At 41.3% G+C, this 25,207-nt stretch overlaps 1 long non-coding RNA gene and 1 pseudogene across 1 annotated transcript; both read right to left on the reverse strand.

The window, feature by feature from the left end:
• Positions 1-25,207, reverse strand: part of LOC127053885 (cytochrome P450 2H2-like) — a 124,483-nt pseudogene that overhangs the window by 77,658 nt on the left and 21,618 nt on the right.
• Positions 20,571-21,668, reverse strand: LOC127054318 (uncharacterized). The gene is made up of 5 exons (XR_007775208.1): positions 21,562-21,668; positions 21,392-21,475; positions 21,201-21,299; positions 21,045-21,108; positions 20,571-20,948 (listed from the first exon to the last, which is right to left on the reverse strand). It is a non-coding gene; the product is annotated as an uncharacterized LOC127054318 (long non-coding RNA).

Genomic DNA, 25,207 nt, shown 5'->3' on the forward strand with positions numbered 1-25,207 from the left:
AATCAACCAAAACAGGGGAGGCTGGAAGAAACTGTGAGGAGGCCAAAAATATAAAAAGTGTTTGGCTTTAAGGGCCTTGCCTTGGAAATTTTGGAAAAAATGGTTTAAATTTCCTGCATTTTAGAAAATTAAGCCTGTTGAAAAAATATATGTCAAATATGCCACCCCAGTGTGTGTTTGTATCTGAACTACTTGCCACTGGGCCAAATTTTGTTCCGTTAAATTGCTAACAATCGTGCACCAGAACCTCGGGGCACTCCGCATACTCACACTTACCTCTTAGGTTATGTCTGCACAACAAAGAAAAACTCATGGCTGGCCAGTGCTCGGGCTGCGGGGCTGTTTCATTGCTGTGTAGATATCTAGGCTTGGGCTGGAGTCCTGGCTCTAGGACACTGTGAGGTGGGAGGGTCTAAGAGCCTCGGCTCCAGCCCAAGCCCTAAAGTCTAAACAGCAATGAAATAGCCCTGCAGCCCGAGCCCCAGTCGCCTGAGTCGGCTGGCACAGGCCAGCTGCGGGTTTCTAGCTGTTGTGTAGAGATACCCTCAGTCTGCCAATGTCCAGTCATGGGGCACAATGTGTACCATGAGCTCAAAGGTGGAACACACAAAAAAGCTTCCATACAAAAAAACTTCACTAAAAGACCATTTAGGTTGGGGAAGGTCAAGCCTCTACAGTTGGGAAATGCTAATTTACAGCCGCCCATGCAATTGAATTTGACTTTCTTGTGAGTTCATCCTTTGTACTAATGGAGCCAAGCATCTGGTGGAAGAAATAGTATGTGATCATGTAAATAAAGACTATCATAATGCACGTGCGCTAGGGGGCTGAATTAAGGTTGCACAGGCAACTAAATCTGGCATTTCCAGATAATGTTCATTTAATGTAGCTGTCTTCTACATAATCAGTTTGTGTGTGCTTGACTCTGCAACCTATATAATGTTTTAAACCTAATTTTTATGTTTTATAAATTGTAATGTACTGTGTCTTTAATTCTGCACTTTATCAGTTGTCCATGTTTTTTCTTCTCTTCTCTCGCTGTATGTCTGTGCTTGTTTCTCTTCTAATTAATGTTTCTGCCCTTCTGTTTCTTATCCCCTCTTCCAGACTCTCTCCTCCACTCTTCCACACCTTGTTGATTCTCTCCACTGAAAATCTCCCCTTCTGGGTCTCATCCCTCCCACTGGGAGTATTTGTTTATTTTTTAAACAGTGGTGCAAGTAGCATTCAGTTCTTACCGGTACACTGCACCAGCTAAAGGGGGGGCACGGGACCCCCCCATGACCGTGCCCCCACCCCAGGATCCAGCATGGATTCACCAAGGGTGAGTCATGCCTGACTAACCTAATTGCCTTCTATGAGGAGATAACTGGCTCTGTGGATGAGGGGAAAGCAGTGGATGTGTTATTCCTTGACTAGCAAAGCTTTTGATACGGTCTCCCACAGTATTCTTGCCAGCAAGTTAAAGAAGTAAGGGCTGAATGAATGGACGATAGGGTGCATAGAAAGCTGGCTAGATTGTCAGGCTCAACAGGTAGTGATCAATGGCTCCATATCTAGTTGGCAAATGATTTCAAGCGGAGTGCCCCAAGGGTCGGTGCTGGGACTGGTTTTGTTCAATATCTTCATTAATGATCTGGAGGATGGCGTGGACTGCACTCTCAGCAAGTTTGCAGATGACACTAAACTTGGAGGAGTGGTAGATATACTGGAGGGTAGGGATAGCATACAGAGGGACCTAGACAAATTAGAGGACTGGGCCAAAAGAAACCTGATGAGGTTCAACAAGGACAAGTGCAGAGTCCTGCACTTAGGACAGAAGAATCCCATTCACTGTTACAGACTAGGGACCGAATGGCTAGGAAGCAGTTCTACAGAAGAGGGCCTAGGGGTTACAGTGGATGAGAAGCTGGATATGAGTCAACAGTGTGCCCTTGTTACCAAGAAGGCTAACAGCATTTTGGGCTGTATAAGTAGGGGCATTGCCAGCAGATCAAGGTACGTGATCATTCCCCTCTATTCAACATTGGTGAGGCCTTATCTGGAATACTGTGTCCAGTTTTGGGCCCCACACTACAAGAAGGATGTGGAAAAACTGGAAAGAGTCCAGCGAAGGGCAACAAAAATGATTAGGGGGTTGGAGCACATGACTTATGAGGAGAAGCTGAGGGAACTGAGATTGTTTAGTCTGCAGAAGAGAAGAATGAGGGGGTATTTGAAAGCTGCTTTCAACAAGGAAACTGAGACACAGAGAGAGGAAGTGGCTTGAAAAAGGATCACACAGTGACAGAGGTAAGAGTTAAACTCAAGTGTCCTGGTTCCCATCCCCTTGCCAACTCCACTATACCATGGGCATATTGACCTTAGGTGCCTACAACTGGGAGGTGTAAGGACTTGATATGTTCATGTGGACAATCACTGGCTCTGTAATCTCTGTCCTCTTCTGAGGGAACCAGCACTGTGGAAGTTTGACAGCTTTATCCAGATTTTGAGTGTTCTGTTCTCGCCTCCCACTTCTGTGAACACAGTGAAGCCAGCTGAACTGATATTACAAAGCAGGATCCTTTTGTGGTGGCAGGTCCTGACAGTGCTAGCGATGCCTTTCAAGATTCCTACCATATTGGACAGCGTGAGCTGATTCCTCTTTTTCTGCAGGAAGGCCAGCATGCGAAAGGGAGACCTGTACAGCAGTGGGACTTCTGCAGGCTCACACAGCTCCACTGTTCTGGTTACCTCTTGAAAGCTGTTGCAGTCCCTGTTGGCAGAGCTAGCCTACAGGCTGTCGGTTCGGGTTTGTAGATCCGCACATCACCAGAAGGAGCCATTTCCCCAGACGATCATGCTTTTGGAGTTTGCCTGCAAATGTATCTTAATGGTTAGATCTGGGGACGTGACCTTTAACTGCCTCCATGAGTCTGGATCATCCGAGACCAACTTGTTTCCCAGCTGGATAACACTGATACATGTGCCATGGGTGCTGAAAAGCAGAGGTGCCATGCAACTCCTAGCCTCACTTAGCAGGTGGTAGAACAGCTTTTGGAAGAACTGATGTAGGACAGTAATCACCAAACGCTCCTTTCCTTTTGTGCCAGCACTTGCACAGCATTTCCCTGGGCTTGGGAGAAGCCCCAGACATGCTGCATCTCGGCTAGAATGTTCTGATGTTAACATAGCTCCTTTCATCCCAAAGGATCCCAGTGCATTTCACAAACTGCAGGAACCGCTTTGGACACCACGTCAGGGCACGGTGACTGTTTAACAGAGCACAGTAACATTATACAATGATTTGAGACTCCAGCGAAGAATCACAGAAATGTGGAGCTGGAAGAGACCTCAAGAAGTCAACAGTTCCAGCCCGCTGCACAAGTAAACCTAGATGATGGTATCCCACTGAAACTGCAGCAGTGTTTAAACAAGCTGAATGTAGCTGGCCAAGTCTTCAGAAGTAACAGCCACATCCTTGCAGAAAAGGGCCATGGCAGCCTTAATGGCCATGACTGATCATTGCTCAGGGTGGCAAGCCCATGCACAAACCTACCCGTACCCAGTGGATATGTACTTGCAGCTAGCCCGTGCCACCACTCGCTGCTGCTCATGTTACTGCAGTTACACCATTTTTAGCATGCTAGCTCAATGAGCGTTACCGTGAGAATGTCTACGTGAGCTGTGAATCACACCCCTAACTCCAAGTGTAGTCGTCAGTGCCGGTGCAAGCACTGGGCAAACTAGGCGGCTGCCAAAGGCGCCGAGATTTGGGGGGCACAATAGGACCAGATAGCAATCAAGATGCAGGCTGCAGATCGCAGACTGTAGGGAGGATGTAGATAAGAACCACACACTCAATAAATTGCTCTCCTGCCATTTAGACAGCCAGCGATTAGGCAAGTCCTTTGGTTAAAGTGCAGACTATAGGGAGGTGATAAGAATCACGCTCCCAATGAATTGCTCTCCCACTCCTGCCATTTAGAAAACCAGTGAAGTCCTTTGAATGTGAATTGATAATTATACAGATTGCTGTGTTGGTAGGTACATTGTTATAGTACTAGCTCCTCTGTCTTGTAGATTGCACAGCAGCAGCCAGAAGGAGAGTGGAGCAGCTTGCGGCGGGAAGTGTAAGACCCCTCCACGGGGGCTGAGATGTGCTGTCAGTGTGGTGCAAGCGGGGCTGGCTTGCACATGGTGTGCTCGCTCGGAGAGCGGGCTTCAGGATTTCCAGGGCAGAGGCTCTGCTCCCTGGGGAGAGAAGGGAAGGGGGCTGCACCTGGCAGCTCTGCGGGCTCTCTTGCGTGGAGGGGCGGCTAAGCCGCTTTAACCCACCCCCTTGCACCCTAGCTTTCTACCCTGCTGTGGTGTGAGGGAGGCGCACTTTCTGCCTTCACAATCCTGCCTGCCCCCCATGCTCCCCTGCTGGAGCAAGAGCGGGACAGACTTGTGAAGGTAAAGCAGGCCACATGCTCCCATTCCCCTGTTGCAAGTGCACTTGGCCCACTGCTGCTACATGCGAGGGACTGGAGAGGATAGTGCCCATTTCACCTTACGGCTCTTTGAATCCTACCCTGCCCACTGCCCCCTCCACACCCAAACCTGGTCAGCTTCCCTTCCCCTCCCCAGCCAAACCCGATCCTCCCAGAGACCGAACCCGGTATGTTCCCATTGCACTCCCCAGCCAAACCTGAACCCCCACTGATCGAACGCTGTCTGCTTCCCTTCCCCATGGAAAAATACATTCTAAATTATAACGTGTTACTCTGTGACAGTGTATTGTGTATAACAATGTCAGCACTGTCAGGTTATTCATTTATTTTCATTAATTATGTAGACTAAATAGTTAAATTAATCAACTTTCAAGCCGAACATGTATCAATTGTAATGAACAAACCCAGGGGAGGTGGAACCTCTAGAGTAAACCAGTCGCTGGTCGCTTGGTTTGTTACCCATCTTCTCAGTAATAACCAGAATAAAGATATACCTGATCACCCGGCGTATTCTGAGTAGCTGCTTCTGGATCGGATGGAACTACAGGACTCTCTCTGCTCCAGTGTCCTAAGAAACCTTTCCAGGTGCTTCAGCTCTGTCTCCATGAAATCAGGCCAGGTTTGGGCTTTCTTGGCAGCAATGCAGACTGAGGTTGTGATTGGCTGGTAGGCCTAGAAGCACAGATGCTCATAAGTTCTGTCCTCCAAGAGGACCTTGTACTTTGTAAAGTCCAGGCCCCTCAGCTGAGTCTTAGCCTCATGTCATTCATTCTGGAGACGTGAATGAAAGTTGTCATCAGGATCCAACAGTAGATTTGCTCTAGGTTAGATGTGAACTAGTTATTTTTGATGAGAATTCTCACTCTCTGCTCAAAGCCTTCCAAGCCCAAAGGCAGACTGGAGAAGTCAGAATGCTCTTGATGGTCATGGTCAGCCCCCAGCTGATGGGCTGTCTGGCCAGGTCACTACCATCTTCACAGTGGCTTGCAGTTATGTATGGGCATAAATGCTTCACGGGATTAGGACCTCAGTAATGTCTCGATCCAGTTGGTTCATTGTACAGGTCACAAGAGAGCACTGCCAACTCACCATGGGACCTGAAGACCCAGCTGGTTTACTTTTCCTCTTGCTGTATCAGCGCGCAAAGTCCTGCCTGTTTGAAATTAGTGAACTGTTCTAATGCTGAGCTAGAATTCAGTCCAGCTCCTGCTCCCATAGCTGTATTGGCTCCACAGGGCTAACAGGAATGCAGATGTAGGGTGTGAAGATATCCAGAACCAGTAAAAATGGCACCATTTGCTAAATGATAGTCACACTGTAGCACAGATCTTGGTGTGTTTTGTGTTTCAAACCTGTAAAATCTGGATGTGACACCAAAGTCTGGGGAGTTCTGGTTTGAGCCCCCCTTCTGTGAACTTTAGTTTCCAAGGTACATTCCTGCTAGAGAAAAGGGTACTGTGGCACTTCCCTCCTGTCCTCAATCTATCTGAGCTCCTGATAGGGGTTGTAAAACAAATGTGATGTACAGACAGGACCAGTGCTAGGGTTTTGAGCACCCTAGGTAGACGGCAATTTCTACGCCCCGCAAGCTGGTCCCATGGCTCCGGTGGAGCTGCTGCAGTGGTGTCTGCGGGAGGTCCACTGGAGCCACGCAAGCAGCCGACCATCCGCAGGCACGACTGCAGCATCTCCACCCGATCCACGGAGCACCGGACCGCCCACAGGCACCACTGCGGCAGCTCCATGGGAGCTGCCTGCCGCCCCCTCCGGCGGCGCCCTGACCCAGGGGACACCCTGGGCTGCAGGCTGCCGCGGAGGCGCCCTGACCCAGAGGACACCCTGGACTGCCGGCTGCCGTGGAGGCGCCCTCACCCAGGGGACACCATGGGCTGCCGGCTGCTGCCAGCAGGTCAGACTCCCTCTCTGTCCCAGCAGCAGTGGCTGCTCAACCATTTAAAAAAAATGGTTGCACTGGCCCTGTATAAGAAATAAAAAAGTAGTAATAGGCATAAGTAGCCAAACAATGTTGTTTACTATTATCTTTTGTTTTATTATGGTATTTACAATAAATGTGACAAATGTCTTGTCCCCTTTAATAAGATCCTGGTTTTTAGTGGTTATCACGTTTACCTGACATGCAAAAGGTCCCTGGTTCAAAACCAGGCAGAAACACCAGCAAACTGGAATCCACCCCACCACCTCAAAGGAAGGAAAAACAAACATCTGACAACATGGAGCCAGCCATCTGCTGATTGATTTAACAGCAGCAGAATGAAGCAACTCTCATGGACTGACCTAGGGATAAAATCCTATAAAACTGGACTCTGAAGAATAAGGACTTTGAGTCTCTGGTTCTGCTACCACCCTCCAGGAGCATCAGGTGCGCACCTGACCTGGACTCGGCTCCACTCTTGTGTACAGGATACCTGGCCAGTATTCTGTCACAAGCAACGTTTAGGCTGGTAACTATAACATCTATACAGAACTTGTATGAATGATTGTGCGAATGAGTATATATATATATAAAAGTGTATAAGAAATAAGTAGTAATAGAAGTAAGTAGTAATAGGAATAAGTAGCCAAACAATGTTTTTTACTGTTATCGTTTGTTTTATTATAGTATTTACATTAAATGTGACAAATGTCTTGTCCCCTTTAATAAGATTCTGCTGGTTTATATTGGTCTAATATAATTGGTATAACATTTTGGTGGAGGATAGCGAAAGGGGAATTATTGGTATTTTTGTCTCACTTATTGTAAACCAATCTGTGTGCACACAAGCGGCTCTACAGAGCACAGTTCTATTCTTGGTTAAACAAACCTGCTGGCCTCTGGATAGGTAGCAGGAAAATAAAGAGCTCATAAAATTGTTAACAAAACCTGCTGGCCTCTGGATAGGTAGCAGGAAAAGAAAGAAAAATCAGTTGCAGCAAGAGGGTCTCAGGGCCAGACAGTGCTGCTCACTGAACAAAATTAAAAATGTTTAAGAAAAGGCAAGGGAAAACAGTTTCAGAGGTAGGAATGGAGTCAAAAGTAGCTTCTACCGCACCTTTTATTAAAGAGATAATGCCTTTTAAACAAATCCTTCAGAGATATGGAAGTAGTAATAAGCTCGATAGTATTCATCACCATACAAATTTTGACAGGTTTCCACGCCCCTTTTAGGGCTTATGTCTCGCCTTCCCACCCCCCGTTTCCGTTGGCGCAAGAGTGTGGCACCATCGGCCATTTTGAAAAAAGTGTGCATGTATGTGTTTGACTATGGGGGAGTGTTGTGTATGTTTGTGCTTGGTGACACGAAGAGGAAAAGAGAGAGTTATGAAAGAATAGGAAGATAAAACTTAAAGAAAAAGGAAATATATTAAAAACTAGGTTGAAAAAGGGAAAGGCAAAACCTGTCTGGGAGGCCCAGGGTAAAAAAGGGAGTGAAAACTATTTAATACCAAGGTAGGTTAAAAATTTGCTAAAAAAGGCATTAAAAGTATTCAATACCAATGTAGGTTAAGAAAAAATGAGGTTTAAAAGGAAAATTGATGAAGGCAAAGCCTGTTTGGGAGGCCCTGGGTAAAAACTATTGACTACCCGTGTAGGTTAAGAAAAAAGCTTTTAATATTATTAAATTTAAAAGAAAAATTGCCTGTGCAGTAAGCACAGGGTAAAAACTCTATAAAAATGTGGCTAAGAAAAATACAATAAAGCTCAGGGTAAAATAAAAAAAAAAGAGAAAATTTTTACCTTTGCAGTCTTTTTGTAAATGAGGCAGCTTTTCTGGTTTAACCCTAGTAAATAAAACACATTAAAACTAGTTAATACCAATGTAGGTTAAGAAAAAAATGAGGTTTAAAAGAAAAATTGATTGATAAGCACAGGATAAAAAAGCATTGACTACCCATGTAGGTTAAAAAAAAACATTAAAAACTAGGTTTAAAAGGAAAATTGACTGTGTAGTAAGCACATGGCCAAAAACTATAAAGGGGTACTAAAAAAAAGCATTTAAAAAAGTAGGTTTAAAAAAAGAATTGACAAAGGCAAAAACCTGTTTGGTAAGCACAGCATAAAAACTCTATAAAAAAGTGGCTAAGAAAAATACAATAAAGCTTAGGGTAAAATCAAAAAAATGTTTACCTTTGCAGTCTTTTTGTAAAACGAGGTAGCTTTTTTGGTTTAACCCTAGTAAATAAAACACATTAAAACTAGTTAGGTTAAAAAAACATTTTAAAACTAGGTTTAAAAGGGAAATTAGCTAAAGCAAAACCTGTTTAGTAAGCACATGGTCAAAAACTATAAAGGGGGTACTAAAAAAGAAAATTGACAAAGGCAAAGCCTGTTTGGTAAGCACGGGGTAAAAAAGCATTGAAACTATTCAATATCAGTGTAGATTAAGAAAAAAGAGAGGTGAAAAGAAAAAAGAGCACATGGTAAAATCAGAAGGAGAGAGAATTTTTACCTTTGCAGTTTTTCTGTAAAATGAGGCAGCTTTCCTGGTTCAAACCCTCTCAGGCTTGTTATCACAGCCTTTGGATCGGACCAATCAGAGGTGGTTTTACAACAGCGTCATAGAATTCATTTTCCTGAACCAATCCTAGTGTCCCAAGATTTTAAGCAAGAGCCTTTTAAAAACCGGCTATTGTCTACCAATGAGCACATGTTTTTGTGTATAAAAACACGTGGTTTTGCGAGCGGGTTTTTTAACACAGAGAAACTAAACACAAAGGCATGTCCCTGTACAAAACACCTACAGAAGCCAAGAAGCCGGAATTGCCCCTGGGTGCACCAGTCCGTGTTCAGAAGAGAAGGCCCCTTTACAGTTATTTTTCCAACGAGAAAGGGTTGTTGCCGAGCCCTGCATTTTATTCTGAAATAGAACTGAAAAAAGAGGAGCCACAGCCGTTTGTAAAAGAGAAAAAAGATCAAGTGCGAAAAAAATTGTTGTCAGATTTGGAAAAAACAGAATTAAAGGCGGAGGCAAACCATTTTTTTTTATAACTAATTACAAAATGTTTTATAAAAATAAAGGGTTAAATATTTTTGTTTTTATAGGGGGGAATGGAAGAAGAGCCTATATATGAGGACATGGCAACCGAGAACCACCACAGGATAGCGATGTTGAAAACCAGCCGATAGACCCCGAGTTATGGAAAGATGGCGATATTGTTACGGTAAAAGCTTTACCCGTTGTAAAAAAATAAAATAAAAAATTATTGTATTTACACTTTTAAAAAAAATGACTTTTGATTTTTTAACAGATAACCAAGCCGGGGCCATACAAGATTACTGCTTTGGTGTGTGACAAATGGCCAACAGTTGCAGAGACAGAAACACCCGAGGAGGTAAAGACAGCTTAACTTATTTGAAATATATATATATATATATTTGTGTATGACACTAATTAAGCGTTACTATATGGTTGGTTTAATAATAGGCTGCTGAAATTATGATTGACGGAGCCCTTGCCTGAGGTGATTCAGAAACGAAGGACACAAACGGGGTGTCAATGGTAAAACCCAAAGAACATGGCGAGGTAAAAGTTACTTAAATAATTTTTAAAAAATATAAATATAAACATATATAAGAGCGGTAAAATAAAACTATATGTTTTGTGTTTAATAACAGGAAGGTGCTACGGGGTCCGACGGTGCGTCAGCTGAGGATGATGATAATTCAGAATCAGACGAGGGTACGACTGAGGTAGCACAAATAAACTGTAGGCTTTTTTATTTTAAAATTTTTGCAACAAAAAATTTAAAATATGTTTTTACAATGTTTTTAACAGACATCTTCAGAGACTGAAGAGAGGCGGCCTTTAAGCAGAACAACCGTAATATGTACCTGTTGTTTTTGTGTGAAGCAAGATGTTAAAAAAAAGTCTGTAAAAAGTAAGGAGAGTGACCAGAAAAGCTGTGAAGAAGAAGATGCCGTTATGGTTGATATTATTAGAGCTGTTGTAGTAAAAGCCTTTTACCACTGTTTGAAAAAACAACTTTTGGAAAACTGTGCAGCCTGCGCTGTAAATAAGTCCAACCCTTTTAGTCACCCTTGTATTTTTTGGGATCGCTCAGAAGAATTTTACCAGCTTAGATGTATTTCTTCTAAACTGAATGCGGCCAGCTTGTAAATATAATTATAGCTGAAGGCTACAAACTGAAAAAGCTTAACATAACCACTGAAACTATAACCAAAGTTGTTAAAATGATTAGGGAGGTTGCAAAAACTTCTGACCCGGTGGCCTTGCTGATAGCCCTTTTCAAAAGTGCCCTTCGTTTTAGATACTCTTACGTGATCCCCTTTTTTAAAAATTACATGTTGCGTCTTTATTTTAAAACTACCCCCGTAGACGGTTTTCCACACGCTTAGCGCATTAGCTTGTGTCACGTCAATTGGGCGCCCTCTGACAGTTCTGTGATAACTTCTGTTGTAACCGTCTGTGAAGGCCTGCAGCACATCAATGTAGCGAAAGGTGTTACAGGTGGTAAAATACCTCCACATTTTTGATTTTAAAGTTCTGTTAAACCTCTCCACGATTCCCGCTTTAACTTCGTTATTGGTAACAAAATGGTGTACCCCATATTGCTTAAACAAATTCTTTAAAGCTTTGTTTAAAAACTCTTTTCCTCGGTCTGTTTGTAATTTTTGAGGCACACGCCCCTTTGTAAAAATAGCTTTAAACGCCTCTGCCACCTCTTTTCCTGTTTTATTTTTTAGGGTTACTGCCCAGGCGTATTTAGACAAAATATCTATCACCGTTAAAATATATTTACAGTCGTCATTGTGTTTAGAATAGGCGGCCATATCAACCAAATCTGCCTGCCATTGCGTATCCACTTTAGACACCACTGTTTTATTTCTTTTAAATTTAAGCCTTGCTGGTTTATGTAAAGCGTAAGCATCTTGATCCGCAAGCCAAGCGGAAACCTGCTTTCTGCTTAAGGTTTTACAGTGTCTTTTAGCGGTCTGAAATAAGGGTGTTATGCCCCCAGTTGCTCTTGCTCGGGGGAATACAAGAGGTTTATTTTAGTCTTTTCCAATTCACCACGCTTGGCCAATACCAGGTATCTTTGCAGGACCCCCTCGTAGAGTTTAGCCTTTTCGTAGTCGGATAAACCGGTTCTTTGAAGAATGTCTTTCATTTCTGAATCCAATTGGTGAGTGGTTGTGGTTCTGATATTTTCTTCACCGCTAGAAGCCCGCTTTATTTGTTCTAACTGGTGGCTAGGAACGAGGTACATTTTTTCAGCGTGTTCCATTATCTGTTAATTAAAAGGCTTGACAGCAGGGGGAGTGCAAAGCTTAACAAAGGGCCAATAAAGCCACTGGTTTGTTTTACAATAAGCTTTTTTCTTTTCAGGGATAGCTTTTTATCGCTTAGCTTTTTAATAATTTTTCGGGTTTTTTTAAGGATGCTTATTTGTCGAGGTTTTAGAGGAACGTTTCCTTTTAAAGTGTTAAGCGCTATTTCTGAGATGGCCGCTACTAGGTCGTCGAAGCTGTACAGAGAATAGCCTTTCTTTGAGGCGGCTTGGCTTTGATAAGAAATTTTAAAAGAGCCAGGTTTTTTTGCACACGGTTAGACATGTTTGTTCGGGTGGCGATTTTTTTTAAAATGGAAGATTAATAAAAAATAACTATTTTTATGGGTTTTTTAAAGGTGTATGCACAGAGCCAGTCTTGGGGGAAAAGACCTGTTCTTAACCTGAGGTTTTCAGGCGTTGAAGCGTTTAAATCCACCAGCAGATACCCGTAGGGGTTTTTGGTAGCGTCCTCAAAAGCCTCCAAAAAAAACTGTGTTTTACCAGGGTACATTTGCCGGGCCAAAGTGGTAATTTGTAGTTTATCGCGGGGGGGTTTAAAAAGAACCATATATTTAGTATTTAAATTAATTGTACAGCTTTTTTTCCCTGACAAACATATTTTGCACAATGTACATAATACTTAAGTTTTTGTGGTGTACGTATTTTGTAAAGGCTTTTTCAATTTCACCACTTTCAGAAGCAGACTCCATTAGATCATCTATAATAACCATATTCACTTTATTACTAGGAAATAAATGTTCATCATTAAAAGTATTAGGTAAACCTTCCAAAAATGTAATACATGAAAAATTTTGCAGCAACTCTGTATACAGTGGTTGCCAACAGCTATAACACCACACAATATTTTCAGGCATACATGATAACAGTTTATGACCATTTTCTAACAACTGCTTTATAAAATATGATTTTCCAGAATTTGAAGGACCACAAAGCAAACAGGAAAAGGGATGAACAAACTGAACATGGTTTTTCATAATAATTAATACCCGTACGGCAAAGTTTTAAAAGCCTCCTCGAGGGCTTTTTTGTCGTAAATGACTTTTTGGGGTTTTTTTAGAGTTCTTGTTTCTATTAACCAGTGTTTTTTTACCCTTACGATTCCTGGCTGCTGTATTATGATTTCTTTTGGGTCCTCTCCCGCGGGGTAACCCCAGACGAGTTCTTTTAAGCTTTCAAAATTAATTTTTTCACTGTTTCCTGAGTTAAGTGTGATTCTTTTTAATTTCATACAGGTTTTACCGCTGGACAGTTTGTACCCGTATGTTTTAGGTCCCATGGACACAAACTCCACAATGTGTTCACCTGGGGGTATTTCGCTAGTTAAATGTCCTAAATAATCCCCTAGGGGTGGATTCCACTCCCCTTCTTTACTTACAAAAATTACAAAATCCGTATCATGATAAAGACACCGCTGCTGTAAACGATCTAACAAGCGGTAGAGCTCTAGCCGGGCATAAGCGGTGGTAAAGCACGCTATAAACACGTTAGTGTTGCTGGAATGGGTGCAGTGTTCTTTTGCGTACTTCCAAGACACTACAGCTGTGTCATCATCGATAAACTCGCACGATGACACATCGTAATAAGGTACAAAAACGTACTTGAAGAGTTCGTCGGGGTCCGTTACTATACTGGTGTTAGTCAAATTTGTTCGCTGACCAAATTTTCCCCACAAGGAATTTAAAAACAGCTTTGAGATATGTCTTTTTGCAGGGTTTACCTTAATTTTGTTTAGACGCAGAGACCTTCTTTTTCACGGTACTCTTTAACGTACTGTTCTTTTTTAAACTTGTCTGTACACCAGTGAGGGAACCCCGAGGCCTCTTGTTTTGTCTTAGGTGTGTTTTAATGTAGTCTGAAAACAGGGCATCTGAAGAGCGGTTAAAATGCCAGACTTCATAAATTTCAGCGATTTTGTACCCTTTGTTTAAAGCCTCCACCAACTCTATTGTGCACCAAGTCCCTGTTAAAGCCCTCTCCTCCTGACTGTGCCTGTAGGGGTCCTTTTGTTTTGTTTCTGCACAAAGGGCGCACAGGGGAAACATTAGTTTACCATCAACCCTGTATGGTAACACGGGAAAATACAAACCTCTTGGAGGGTACACTTTAACCTTGGCAATGCCAAAGTACTGGCAGAAATCCCCAAAACCCTCATACACAATAACGGGGTGTCCCACAGGGTATTGTTTAGTTTTGTTAACAAAAGGGTAGAGGCTGGTAAAATCGTAGTAATGAACCTGCTCCCCGGGCTGTGATTTGTAATAAAGGCAAATGGCGTTTGTTCTACCACCGTAAAGGGCGTCTCTAGGAATCAAAGGCTGTGGCAGCTTTTTTTCTCGTAAAAAATTTTCCACCCGGTTATCGTTTGCTAGCATAGCCTGCCACTCGTGTTCCCACACGGTCCTTACCTCAAACCCCTGGCTTTTTAAAAATTCAGCCTTAATGATGGTTCGGTTGTACAGCTGTCCGTAGGTTGCCTTAAGCAACGGGTTGTAATCATTTTCGCAATAGCAGATGGGGCACCCGTGAAAAAAACACCCGTTAAATTCAAAGGCCGTGGGTTTACCAGCTATAACGGCATAACTGTCCAAAAAATAGGACCCCGTTTTAAACTCGCCACCCTGCAAAGCATGTTGAATGTAAATATTCTCAGTGTGGGCTACGTACATCAACCACTGAATGGCCGGCATGGAATATCTCTTCTGCTGTTTGTGGTAATTGTCTAACGGCAAAAGGGCTATGGTTTGCGGTTTTAAAAAATTAAACCGGTACATGGCCATGCAAATCGAGGCTAATGTGAGGTGCTGAAAGGGATCTATACACTTAGTAACCACCTTCTCATTATCCTTTCCAGGGTTTTTAACAATTTGCTTTTCTGTCATTTTTATAACTTCGTTTCTGAACCGGTCGCAAGCCTCTCGCAAAATTTCAACATCTTTTTGACAATAATAGCGTAGTTCTTTTTGAAGATCAAAGTTGTTTTGGTGATTGTGCTGGTACCAGTTTAAAAATTCCTTTTTTTCTTCAGGCATCATGTAGTCTACTCCAAAGTACTCTATTTCGGGCATAGGTCCCACATAGTTTTGATTTTTAACGGTGTTAAAAAAGTGCGGAAAGTACCCCTTCGCTTCCTCAAACCCCATAGCTTTGGGTAACTTGCTAAGTTTCATGGGTAGAAAATTTAAAGAATCTATAAATTTAATGTCTAAGTTTACCACCGTCATGCAAATAAGTTTTCCCCCTTGCGTTACGGTGCTAACAGCCATTTTTTCTTTAATTAACTGCCTAAGAATAAAATAACTATCGTAACCTTTAGCGTTATGAGCAATAAAAGTGTATCCCTTAAAGCGCTTGTCTACAAAGGTTAAAACAAACTCGCTAATGCATTCTTCCCCCTTAAATTCCCAGCCAGATTTTTATTTAAATGCAAAGCATAAACATAATTTGGCACGTGTACCCCCGTTTCTTGCATACATTCAAAATCATAAAACACATAATCCTTTCCCTCTTCTGGAGACCAAATATTACGCATATAACACTCGTGACCCTCTATGTTGTCGGTTTTTTGATAGCACTGGGGACACTTTTTGCTTGTACACTTGTGATTTTTAACCATGTAGAAGCCGCACTTATCGCAAAAACTTCTGTTTTTACAATCAACTTTACCGCTGGTCGCCAAAACGCTGTGCCTTTCTAAACAGGCGTCAGACCTGCAAAATAGCTTACAGCTGGGGCATCTCTTTTTTTCACCGGCCACTTCGAGGCACTCGGCGCTATTACACGTACGGCAGTGGTTTTTTACACGCGTGCTGGTGTTTGTGGCTATAGGGAGCGTAACAGTAGTTGCACAAATACGGGGCGCCTATAAAGGCTTTAATATTTAAAATGCCGTAATAATGTTTGTTATGTAACAAAACAAAAACAGTTTGGGAACGCTGTACACCCCTCATTGTAAAAAACCACCAATTTCCATTTTCATAATACATAACGGTAATAGCTACCCCCAAGCGCTCTTCGAAAGAGCTCACTTCTGTCAAGCTAATCATTTTTTGGTCTGAAAACCCCAACTCCTGATGAAGATGTTTGCCCCCTCTAACAGCTGGGCATCTGTAAGTTTTTTATCTGATAAAAGACCCAGCACGCTACCGGCAAAACACAGGTTGTTACCCTGGTTATTTAAATCAATTAAATGTTTTCTTTTTTTTTCAATAATTTTACTGTACGTAATAGTTTTTAGGGGTCTTACAGACCCAACTCCACCAACCCTGTTTCTAATAATTGTAACAACCAGGCGTAAAGTTCCGGACCCCACAATCTCTGCGTTACTTTGCAACCCATTAATGATGTTATTTAAAAAATCTACAGCGTTTAAATTTTCCCAAGGCCTCCGTAAAGAAAAGAGCGGGTGATTTAGCCCCGGGGCATCTAAGCGTAGCTGTACAAAATCTTCAGGGCCCACCTGATTATTAATATCATCTAGCAAATTTTGAATAGCGATGTCGATGGCCGCCATGGCTTCTGTGAACCCCGTTACTCTGTCCAAATTAGCAAAACGAAATTCTTGAAAATATTCATAAGCGTTAAACTCTCTTCGGGGTCTTATCCAGTGTCTTACACGCTCCAAATACACCTGTGGTGGTGTATCAGGAGCGGGGGAATCTGGACCTTCAGAAGAAGAAGGGGTGGGAGAGTCTATTTCCCTTTCTTGGTTGGGGTTTTTTTTTTTAAATAGCTTTGGCTTTTTTTATTTTTTTGGCCAAAAGCCTTCTTAATATTTTAGATTTTTTCCATTTTTTTTCCAACCCCTCTTTACATTTTTAGGTTTCATGTTTAGTCATACTCTTCCTTCCCCCTTCAACGCGCTTTCCACCTTTTCAATTAGTGCCCAGGTATCTGCTATTTTTTGGTCTAAAACTACCCTTTCTTCTGGAAAATTTTGTTTTTGAAACACCTCAAGAATTAGCTTTGAAAACTTTTTATTTATTAAATGCTTTAGAGATGTACAAACACTAAACAGCTCGTTACAAGCAGCCACTGATGCGGTCAGCTCCACAGGAAGATTGTTATTTGTAGCAAGGGTTTTGCGGGTTCCAAAAGCCAGGGGGTTAACTTCTTCACCCCTAAACACGGTTGCTTCTACAGAGTTGTTTGTCTTTACCTTTTTTAAAGCTAATTTATTTTGGGTCGGGGAGGCATAGGTCTGTTGAAAACTAGGGGCTTTAACTCCTCTGCCTCACTTACCATGGTTCCTGGAAGTTGTAGAGGTAGCTTTGGGCGGTTCAAAAGTGGGGGGCCTGAGCCCCTTTCCCCCCGCCCTGAAAAAGGATGCTGTTTTAGAGGTAGACTTTTTGGCCTTTTTTAAGGCCGGCTGGTTTTGTGCAATAAGGGATTTGGACGTGCAGGGCTGTTCAAAATCGGTGTGCTTAATACTCTTGCTTCCAACTGCAGCTGCCTCAGAGGGAAATTTTTTGCCCCTCTTTAAAGGTTGCTGGTTTTGTGCAATAAGGGATTTGGATGTGCAGGGCTTGTGGTTTAAAATTAGCTCTATTAAGGCTCTGTAAGAGTAACAATTGTTGCTCTGGCTAATAAGACGATCGCCTAAAGTAACATCCAGCTGGTTAAAAAGAGTGGCGATGGGGTAGTTTGTTAGGGCCACACGGGCATCATCATCAATGTCTGACCCGTCTTCTTTTATCACCTTGCAGCACACATACAGCAGAGTGTTGTTAAGGTCTAAGTAATGATCCCCATGTCCCGAAATAAAAAATTCAAGAGGTGCGTTTACCGTTAAAGCGGCCAAAGGAGGCACCTCTACATAAAAGCTATTTTCGATACTGGTTAGTGTGGGGGCTATTTGAAATAAATCCAGTTCCGATTTGGTGCATTCGTCAGAGCCACAATGAATAAAAGCCATTTTAAAATGTATCCCTTTTACCGCGGGTAACACGACGCTTCCTCTTCTTAGGACGCCTTTTAGGTATATGACTAAGACGTCTTCTTTTTTTTTTTTTAAAGGGTCTAGGTGGTCCTTTAAATGGCTGGCGCAACACTGCTCTTTTTCTTCTCATTACCACTAAACCAGAACCTTCCTGTGGCATGTGTGCTCCTATTTTGTTTATAACTGTGCTAGACATGTGGTTTACGACGTCTTTGGTTATATTTTTTGCGGCTGTTTTCATGTGGGGTTTAATAATGTCAAAACCTCTTTTTAAAAATGGCACGGCTTTTCTAAAAAGACTGCGAAATATCCCTCCTAAACCTGCCCCGTACATAATGGGTAATCCTTGATATCCTGGTAAGCCATAGCCAGCCTGAGCCTCGTAGTAGTTTCTATACAAAAAGGGGTCCCCGTAGTTTTTCATAGTCACCATTCTTCAGCTTTTTTGGGGTGCAGTTGTAGTTTAACAATTACCTTTCCAAAACTAAATGAAACGTGTTTATTCTGATCCGTCTTTATTTCAATAGTAATGGTTCCGATATGCTGCTTACTTACGGGGACGTAATGCGGTTTGTCATACGTTATGGTAACAAATTCGTTGTTGCTACCGCGGATGGGAATGCAGCGCAACAGCGGCACATAGTAGTCCTCCACTAACTGATGTTCCACTATGTCCGTGTACACGTATAAAGAGTTAAAACCCCCCGTAATGTCTGCGGGGTACGGTGCAATCCTACACGGATGATTTGAAAGCATTCCCAATATTGTTGCCAATTTACCCCCTGTGGAAAAAAAGTACTTTCCATCGTTTGGTTTTAACTGAACCCTTCTAGTCACAGGGTTGTAAATAACGTAGGCACTTGGTTTTTCGGCATCTTTCTCTATATTCTTGTTGATGATTTCTATTAAATGGTGAATGCTTGAATAATAGCCGGCATCCATGTTGTAGGTTCGAATTTTTTTTTCCGATGCTAACGTAAATGCTGTATCGTAAAGAAGCGTGTTCCAAGAGTGACAATAATGAATTTCCGATAAAGCGACATCCCACCGCTCTATTAAATTTAAAGGCTTGGCTAGTTGTATTGTAAAATTAGAACTAGTATTTTGAGGAAAAGCCCCCACTCAAGGGTTGCTTGGTAAGGTCATGTAAAAACTTTGTTCAGTCATTTTTTTTTTATTAAAGGTCGTGCACTTGAGACGCTTTAACCCAACTATTAAATTTTTTAGGCCAGTCTTTCCATTTTACAAAAAAATATTTGTTTCTTCCTCGACCTTTTTTTGCTAAAATTTTTTCTACCCTGTAAACGCTGTCCTGGTTAGGGTTTACTTTTTGTAATTCTTCAGGGTAAAAAGACCCCGCGACTTCCTCCCCTTCATAATCTTGTAATGCATACACCGGTCTTTGTCCTCTTAATAAAACCCCTGACACGATAAATACTTCATTGGTAAAGGTTTGCTGATAGCCCTTTTCAAAAGTGCCCTTCGTTTTAGATACTCTTACATGATCCCCTTTTTTAAAAATTACACGTTGCATCTTTATTTTAAAACTACCCCCGTAGACGGTTTTCCACATGCTTAGCGCATTAGCTTGTGTCACGTCAATTGGGCGCCCTCTGATAGTTCTGTGATAACTTCTGTTGTAACCGTCTGTGAAGGCCTGCAGCACATCAATGTAGCGAAAGGTGTTACAGGTGGTAAAATACCTCCACATCTTTGATTTTAAAGTTCTGTTAAACCTCTCCACGATTCCCGCTTTAAGTTCGTTATTGGTAACAAAATGGTGTACCCCATATTGCTTAAACAAATTCTTTAAAGCTTTGTTTAAAAACTCTTTTCCTCAGTCTGTTTGTAATTTTTGAGGCACGCACCCCTTTGTAAAAATAGCTTTAAACGCCTCTGCCACCTCTTTTCCTGTTTTATTTTTTAGGGTTACTGCCCAGGCGTATTTAGACAAAATATCTATCACTGTTAAAATATATTTACGGTCGTCATTGTCTTTAGAATAGGCGGCCATATCAACCAAATCTGCCTGCCATTGCGTATCCACATTAGACCCCACTGTTTTATTTCTTTTAAATTTAAGCCTTGCTGGTTTATGTAAAGCGTAAGCATCTTGATCCGCAAGCCAAGCGGAAACCTGCTTTCTGCTTAAGGTTTTACGGTGTCTTTTAGCGGCCTGAAATAAGGGTGTTCTGCCCCCAAAACTACCAACTTTTTCAGGTGAGTAATAAATTTTCTGTAGCAACTTTGCCATGCTTACCCCGTCTTGCTTTAAAACACACGTATACACAAAAGTTTGTTTCTGCTTTTGTTTTTATTTAACACAACAACGTCTATACACATTTGACTTTTAAAGCAGCAGCAAAGTAATATACGGTACAATTACATACATTTTTTAACGCATAAGCAAAATAATATAAAAACTGTGATACAATTTTTTTTACAATGCATCTTAATAAATATATATTTTTTAAGCCTCTAGGGTCACAAGCTTGTATGTAAAAACTTTTATAATCCATTTTACAAACCCTGCTACACACCAATCGGCCAAGTAATATACGGTACAATCACATACATTTTTAACGCATAAGCAAAATAATATAAAAACTGTAATACAAATTTTTACAATGCATCTTAATTAATATATATATTTTTAAGCCTCTAGGGTCACAAGCTTGCATGTAAAAAGTTTTATAATCCATTTGACGAACCCTGCTACACACCAATCGGCCAATATCGGGGGCCACCTCTTTTGACAGGTCTATCAGCAAGGCCACCGGGTCAGATGTATTTGCAACCTCCCTAATCATTTTAACAACTTTGGTTATAGTTTCAGTGGCTATGTTAAGCTTTTTCAGTTTGTAGCCTTCAGCTATAATTATATTTACAAGCTGGGCCGCATTCAGTTTAGAAGAAATACGTCTAAGCTGGTAAAATACTTCTGAGCGATCCCAAAAAATACAAGGGTGACTAAAAGGGTTGGACTTATTTACAGCGCAGGCTGCACAGTTTTCCAAAAGTTGTTTTTTCAAACAGTGGTAAAAGGCTTTTACTACAACAGCTCTAATAATATCAACCATAACGGCATCTTCTTCTTCACAGCTTTTCTGGTCACTCTCCTTACTTTTTACAGACTTTTTTTTAACATCTTGCTTCACACAAAAACAACAGGTACATATTACGGTTGTTCTGCTTAAAGGCCGCCTCTCTTCAGCCTCTGAAGATGTCTGTTAAAAACATTGTAAAAACATATTTTAAATTTTTTGTTGCAAAAATTTTAAAATAAAAAAGCCTACAGTTTATTTGTGCTACCTCAGTTGTACCCTCGTCTGATTCTGAATTATCATCATCCTCAGCTGACGCACCGTCGGACCCCGTAGCACCTTCCTGTTATTAAACACAAAACATATAGTTTTATTTTACCGCTCTTATATATGTTTATATTTATATTTTTTAAAAATTATTTAAGTAACTTTTACCTCGCCATGTTCTTTGGGTTTTACCATTGACACCCCGTTTGTGTCCTTCGTTTCTGAATCACCTCCGGCAAGGGCTCCGTCAATCATAGTTTCAGCAGCCTATTAATAAACCAACCGTATAGTAACGCTTAATTAGTGTCATACACAAATATATATATATATATATTTCAAATAAGTTAAGCTGTCTTTACCTCCTCGGGTGTTTCTGTCTCTGCAACTGTTGGCCATTTGTCACACACCAAAGCAGTAATCTTGTATGGCCCCGGCTTGGTTATCTGTTAAAAAATCAAAAGTCATTTTTTTAAAAGTGTAAATACAATAATTTTTTATTTTATTTTTTTACAACGGGTAAAGCTTTTACCGTAACAATATCGCCATCTTTCCATAACTCGGGGTCTATCGGCTGGTTTTCAACATCGCTATCCTGCGGCGGTTCTCGGTTGCCATGTCCTCATATATAGGCTCTTCTTCCATTCCCCCCTATAAACACAAAAATATTTAACCCTTTATTTTTATAAAACATTTTGTAATTTGTTATAAAAAAAATGGTTTACCTCCGCCTTTAATTCTGTTTTTTCCAAATCTGACAACAATTTTTTTCGCACTTGATCTTTTTTCTCTTTTACAAACGGCTGTGGCTCCTCTTTTTTCAGTTCTATTTCAGAATAAAACGCAGGGCTCGGCAACAACCCTTTCTCATTGGAAAAATAACTGTAAAGGGGCCTTCTCTTCTGAACATGGACTGGTGCACCCAGGGGCAATTCCGGCTTCTTGGCTTCTGTAGGTGTTTTGTACAGGGACATGCCTTTGTGTTTAGTTTCTCTGTGTTAAAAAACCCGCTCGCAAAACCACGTGTTTTTATACACAAAAACGTGTGCTCATTGGTAGACAATAGCCGGTTTTTAAAAGGCTCTTGCTTAAAATCTTGGGACACTAGGATTGGTTCAGGAAAATGAATTCTATGACGCTGTTGTAAAACCACCTCTGATTGGTCCGATCCAAAGGCTGTAATAAAAAGCCTGAGAGGGTTTGAACCAGGAAAGCTGCTTCATTTTACAGAAAAACTGCAAAGGTAAAAATTCTCTCTCCTTCTGATTTTACCATGTGCTCTTTTTTCTTTTCACCTCTCTTTTTTCTTAATCTACACTGATATTGAATAGTTTCAATGCTTTTTTACCCCGTGCTTACCAAACAGGCTTTGCCTTTGTCAATTTTCTTTTTTAGTACCCCCTTTATAGTTTTTGACCATGTGCTTACTAAACAAGTTTTGCTTTAGCTAATTTCCCTTTTAAACCTAGTTTTAAAATGTTTTTTTAACCTAACTAGTTTTAATGTGTTTTATTTACTAGGGTTAAACCAAAAAAGCTACCTCGTTTTACAAAAAGACTGCAAAGGTAAACATTTTTTTGATTTTACTCTAAGCTTTATTGTATTTTTCTTAGCCACCTTTTTATAGAGTTTTTATGCTATGCTTACCAAACAGGTTTTTGCCTTTGTCAATTCTTTTTTTAAACCTACTTTTTTAAATGCTTTTTTTTAGTACCCCTTTATAGTTTTTGGCCATGTGCTTACTACACAGTCAATTTTCCTTTTAAACCTAGTTTTTAATGGTTTTTTTAACCTACATGGGTAGTCAATGCTTTTTTATCCTGTGCTTATCAATCAATTTTTCTTTTAAACCTCATTTTTTTCTTAACCTACATTGGTATTAACTAGTTTTAATGTGTTTTATTTACTAGGGTTAAACCAGAAAAGCTGCCTCATTTACAAAAAGACTGCAAAGGTAAAAATTTTCTCTTTTTTTTTTATTTTACCCTGAGCTTTATTGTATTTTTCTTAGCCACTTTTTTATAGAGTTTTTACCCTGTGCTTACTGCACAGGCAATTTTTCTTTTAAATTTAATAATATTAAAAGCTTTTTTCTTAACCTACACGGGTAGTCAATAGTTTTTACCCAGGGCCTCCCAAACAGGCTTTGCCTTCATCAATTTTCCTTTTAAACATCGTTTTTTCTTTATCTACATTGGTATTGAATACTTTTAATGCCTTTTTTAGCAAATTTTTAACCTACCTTGATATTAAATAGTTTTCACTCCTTTTTTTACCCTGGGCCTCCCAGACAGGTTTTGCCTTTCCCTTTTTCAACCTAGTTTTTAATATATTTCCTTTTTCTTTAAGTTTTATCTTCCTATTCTTTCATAACTCTCTCTTTTCCTCTTCGTGTCACCAAGCACAAACATACACAACACTCCCCCATAGTCAAACACATACACGCACACTTTTTTCAAAATGGCCGATGGCGCCACACTCTTGCGCCAACAGAAACGGGGGGTGGGAAGGCGAGACATAAGCCCTAAAAGGGGCATGGAAACCTGTCAAAATTTGTATGGTGATGAATACTATCGAGCTTATTACTACTTATGGGCACAGCCCTTGGACTGAACAAGCCCTTGCAGATATCTGAACCATTTCAGACCTAAAGGATAGATTGGCCCAATATATCCTCATATGCAAACTCCTAACTGCAGCAAAAAGAGATGCCGCAGGAATCTGGCTGCTGTGGGAGGCATGTAATGACAGCTACCTCCGCCTCACAGCCTGTAAAGAGGAGAAAATATTTCTAAAAGAAAAAATATCCCAATTAGAAAAAGGGGTAGAAAATTGCAAAGTGATGGCAACAAATTCTCATAACCAAATGGAAATAATAAAACAAGCTTTACAGGAAAGTATAGGTAAAGAAAGATTCCTGATGGACCAAATGACAGCCTTCACAGAATTAGAGAAAGAAAATCAGGCTTTGATCAAAGAAAACTAGGTCCTACAAAGCATGGTTAAGAAATTAACATTAGAACAGGGCAAAGTCCCAGGAAGCCATACCCACTGCGATTCTATTATTAAGCAGTTGAAACACAAATTAGGTTTTGCAACCCGCCAAGTAGCGGCTGTCACATCAGCAGAATGGAACCCAACCGAATGTAAAATAAAATCGGATTGGGAGACAGATATTTGGGACCCCCGGGAAATTGGAGAAAGAGATATCTGGCATGACCCACAAGAGGGTCTTGTGGCTCCAGTGGCAGCCATAGAACGGCGCACTGTGACCACCCCAGTAGACGGTGGGGAGAGTCAACAGGTCACCACCGTTCCAGCCTCAGCCTCAGCCTTAAAAGCAAGGGCTGACCATTTGGGAACACTAAATAGAGAAACTTTTTCCCAATGGTGTACCAATGCCATCCTGTTGGCAGGAAGAGAAGCACTCACCACTCAGGAAGTTTATCGCCTCATGGGCATATGTGTGGCACCAGAAATACAAGCAGCCCTGGACTGCATAAGAATTGGCGCTGGTGATAGTGAACTGGCCCTAATAGCCACCTTTGGAGAACAGATAGGCAAGCGAAATTTTATTGCCCGAGCCGTGGCTTCTACTCAGGACACTAACAAAGATCCTGAAAATTATCTCATCTGGTGGGCCCTAATGCAGCTTATGGCCGGTATAGTAACCATACCCGCTAATACAGATTTAGATTTAATTCCCTTCTTCGTACCATCTCTCAGGGATTGCGTTGCCTCACTACTTCCCTATTATTCAGGCAAGCTTGCCGTTTGGCAGGACGGGCACCCTGCCACCTTAAGAGAATTAAAAGGGATGGTACAACAAATAACTACCCATGCTGGACCAAAATCTAATATTAAAAAGGAAAGGGTGGCAGCAATAGAGCCAACAGTCACCTATTCAAATGAAAGTGGAACAAAGGGATTTGCAGGATCCCGCAGAGGGCACTCAAAAGTCAGATTCAGGGGAAGGGGGAATAACCAGTCTGGGGGTCGGCTGTACCCAGATCTTCAAAGATCTCAGTCAGCCGAAGGCAGTAAACAGCCGGAAAAACCCGTCGCTGATGTGTGCCGCATGGCATGAAGGCTATTATAACAGCTGGGAGGAGATAGAGAAAAACGGTATAAGGCCCCCTTGGCTGATATTATGACAGAGATTCTTAGATTGCAGGACC

This window comes from Gopherus flavomarginatus, chromosome 6 (assembly GCF_025201925.1).
Source record: "Gopherus flavomarginatus isolate rGopFla2 chromosome 6, rGopFla2.mat.asm, whole genome shotgun sequence".
NCBI classification, from domain to species: domain Eukaryota; kingdom Metazoa; phylum Chordata; order Testudines; family Testudinidae; genus Gopherus; species Gopherus flavomarginatus.